Source organism: Mytilus californianus, unplaced genomic scaffold (assembly GCF_021869535.1).
Source record: "Mytilus californianus isolate M0D057914Y unplaced genomic scaffold, xbMytCali1.0.p SCAF_2, whole genome shotgun sequence".
NCBI lineage: Eukaryota > Metazoa > Mollusca > Bivalvia > Mytilida > Mytilidae > Mytilus > Mytilus californianus.
Window position 1 is genome coordinate 89,236,751 of NW_026262668.1, and position 4,049 is coordinate 89,240,799.

Consider the following 4,049-nt stretch of genomic DNA (forward strand, 5'->3'; position numbering starts at 1 on the left):
ATTTATCATCCCTCATCCCTAACAACAAAAAGGACACTATGTACAGATCTGAGAGTACTCGCAGTTACTGACAGGTAGTTCAAAGCCAATAACAACTAATAAAAAAATCATGTATCTAACTTCGGACTAAAATATCAATCAGTACACATCCAACATCCAATGGATTTAGTGTAAAAACGTCATTAACAGTTAGAGAAAACATGACCTTGTGCAATACCGAAATAAAGAATCGACAGATTGTAGTACCGTTAAAGTACATATATGTGTTAACAAAACTATAAGCTTAGTCTGCTATTTAAGGGGCACAATTGGTACCCATAGAAAAACCTACAACCTGTTGATAAACTTTATTGCCGAAACTTACATAAATGTTGTAAAGAAGAAAATTTACAGCTTAAATCATTTCATCACAACTCCAGTAAGTATATCTGGTATATTAACCTTTATCATTAGAGAAGATATATTTATATGAGTTGCAGCAAAGCAAATAAGAATTTTCAATAAGATTTTTCGAACGAGCATTTAATTGCATAGGAAAACGTTTATTTGATAAGATTGTGTGGAAGTAAAGTGTAAAGAGTAAAAAAAGTTAAAACTGTCAACCGAATTAAAAGGACAATCAAAAGCACGTAATCTATCTAAAAAAATGAAATTAAAATACACTCCAAAAATAGTTAATTCCACTATTTTCATATGTTTTATTACAAAAGTTAATGATTAGTTCTCTGATAGTAGTTAAGGAACAAGTTTAAAGCTCTGAACGATTAGTTGTAGACCACCTACTAAAGGCCGAGATGAAATGATATTTTCCGTTTTGTTTGTGTAGTTTGTGTAAACAATACTTAGTAGGGACCTTCAAATGCTCAGAAGAGACCTTAAGGTCAGATATGGTAATGATATGATTGTTTACTTAATGACTCTCTGTGGAGCGCACGGACCTGAATGTTGAAAAAAAAATCTTCTTTTTTTTTTTCATTTTTCTGGAATATTTGCATTCCGAGAATGGGGTAAATGTAGAGCAAAAACGTAAGAATTATATTGTTCATCTGTATATATATACTCTGTACTAAGGAGGTTGGCAATGTTTATAGATGAACAAATGTAATTAGATAAAGAATGGGGAGGACTTAAAGTCTGTCTTCAGTCATTTTTACCACAACTCAATTAGCCCATAACGATAGAACAATTTGTAATAGTAATTTAAACAACTTTATGGTGCAGATATCCGATTAGCCCTGACTAGGCAATTTATATGACAATATGATCTCTAACATGATTTAATGTGGGCTGAAGTTCTTCATACGATCAACTGTGATATTTAATGTATCACAATACACAGGTAATATAGGTATGTAGCTCCTCGACCCCATGAAAGGAAAACTCATTCCTTTAAAATTAAAATTATGTTTATCAAAATTTGTTTGTTTGTGCATTCTTTGGTTCCAAGCCGTATTTTGACCTTGAATTGTCTCACTGACGTATAATCGATATCTCCTTATATTCACATATTTTGCCCATTTGGATAAATGATGAACGTATATATTATAAAGATTACAAGTCGGCTGGTACCATCGGATACCATTAGTCCAACAGCAGCGGTGCCTATACACGCGCTTTTGATTACTAGTACTATTTTTTTCTAAGATAAAACTCGAGACCAAAAATTTTGAGAAGTCAAATACAAGAACATTTGTGAGCATCCAACCATAAAAAGGCTAAACGGAACAAAAAAGGCTTCCAATATCCTTTTTATCCCGCCCGGCGATGTCGCAGAGGCGTCAACAATATGCTTGTTTGTGATTAAGTCAGTTTAACTGGAACCACTAGTCCAGAGAGATTATTTGTCCCGCCCCTTTCAGTCATGGTGTATTAACTTGTTGCTTAGTTTATATAATAAAGTTTGTGAATATGTCCATTAATTGGGAACCATTTATGATAAATCAATGATATTTTGTATGGAGTTGTATTATCATCATCTATGGAGATTAATATGCCCTTTCCCTCCGTCATGGTCTATTGACTTTGAAATTTTTGCACAGTTTACATGTTAAAGTTTATCACTAGGTCGATTTTAAGATGAACCACTTATTGTATGTCATTGATATATTGAATGTAGATTTATAAGCATTTGCTCGTCTCATTTCCATGGAGATGATATGCGCCGCCCCTCAGTCATGGTTCATTAACTCTTAAAACCCTTTTCATAGTTGACATGTTAAAGTTCGTGTTTAGGCAGTTTAAAGGAAACCACTTATGATAAGTTAATGGTATTTGGTATGCAGTTGTATTAGTACTGGCATTTCTTATTTCCACTATATTATTTTACCCTCACTTTCAGACATGGTTCATTGACTCTGAATGTTTTTCATAGTTTACGTGTTTAGTATTGCCATTTGCAGTTTACTATTAAAATTACATACAAGCGAGACATACAACGTTGTCAGCAGTTTATTATCTTAGGAAGCTGCTACCTAGTTAAATCTACTAAAATTAATATGTTAGCTGTTGTGAGCCAATGCTCCGTGTTGAAGGCCGTACTTTGACCTATAATGGTTTACTTTTATAAATTGTAACTTGGATGGAAAGTTGTCTCATTGGGGCTCATACCACATCTTCCTATATCTATTAGGTCAGGAACCTCGTCATTGCCTGTTGATTTTTCTTTAAAATTTTGCACAATTAAGAATTAGGTATTGATAAATATATGCTGATAACAAATTGAAGCAGATAAAAATATCAGTTAATCATAGCGAAGCACCGTTTTCTAGGCGACGACACTCACAAGGCGAAACGCTGCTAGTCCACAGTATTTACAAGTAACAGTAATAAATACCGATAACAATTTTGATGCAATTTATAAGTGTTTAGAAGACCAGTAACCGTTAAAAGGTACGCTTAATGCCAATTCTTTAAAAGATATAACACATATATATTTTCTTCAGAATAGAGGACTAACTAACCAGATATTCAATAGACACTATTGAATTCATTTATAGAGTGTCTGAACACGGGCCAATTTAGAGATTTACCTTTTGTACATAGCTTGCTTGATTTTTCCTGTTCGAAGACCCTTTCTGAAAAGTCTTTTTGTTATCTTTTCCCTCAAAGCGTAAAGTGTTTATTCGTCTGTCGTCGTTCTTAAATTTTGTAAGCTACATTTTTTCTAGACCAATAAAACAAACAAGACACTATCTGGAAGAATTTTCCATACTAAGACGCTTGCGTTATAAGTCTTGTTACTTTTGATCGGGTATCAAACATGAACGCTACTCGTAGTACTGAGTTTTATTATTTTGTTGCTGTTCGTGCTGCAATAATGACAACCAGTTGGGACTTAATCTTAAAGGTCAACATATAGTAAGTTTCCAGTCGGCTTCTTGTGTGGATTTACCTAGTCTTGTTATCATGGCTGCCGAGGGCAAAGCATTGATGTTACTCATCAAAAAAAGAGAAAAGGACATTTTGAAATTTAAAAACCATTTAACACTGATGTAATAGGGTACCTCTTAAATAATCTGAAAATAATTATCAAAGTTCGTAATGGTGAAAGAAAGGAATTGTACAAGAAAATTCTAATGAAAATAGAATATCTGAATTTTAGTTGAGTATGTTTGAACGGTCTTAGGCATCAAACTGACTACCGGCATAACCTTAAAATGTCAAACGATTTCAAAATAGTAACTGACTAGGCTACTAGCGATTGAACTTTCAGATATATGTCTGCTTAATATCTCCAGTTTAGATTGATTGATTGGTTGATAGATTGATTGGTGAACGTTTAGCGTCACGTCATTCTAGACACATCATCTGAGTTTTTATGTCTAAAGTGTTCTTCGGTGCTCATGAATGAAATGATCGACATAGTCAGGTGATCTTAAATAATTAATAATTGTTTAAATGAAATAAATTGTAGTGAAGGTAGTTTAAAAAATCATAAAGCATTACAAAATAACCGAATGAATCGTGAAAATTTAAATGATCCTCTATAGTTATGTTTAGTAGAACAATGAAATAAAATGGTTCATTAGAGAAAGCATTAAGCTCTCTAG

General features: G+C 33.0%; 1 protein-coding gene and 1 long non-coding RNA gene across 3 annotated transcripts in view; one reads left to right on the plus strand and one right to left on the minus strand.

Moving 5' to 3' along the window:
* LOC127728430 (uncharacterized) overlaps positions 1-2,583 on the minus strand; it is a 156,549-nt gene extending 153,966 nt beyond the window's left edge. Inside the window, exon 1 of the long non-coding RNA XR_007994120.1 lies at positions 2,545-2,583. This is a non-coding gene — a long non-coding RNA (uncharacterized LOC127728430). The remainder of the gene's footprint in view (positions 1-2,544) is intronic.
* The window catches only part of LOC127728372 (band 4.1-like protein 5), a 238,305-nt gene that overhangs the window by 48,229 nt on the left and 186,027 nt on the right, over positions 1-4,049 (plus strand). The gene's annotated exons all lie outside the window — the stretch shown is intronic.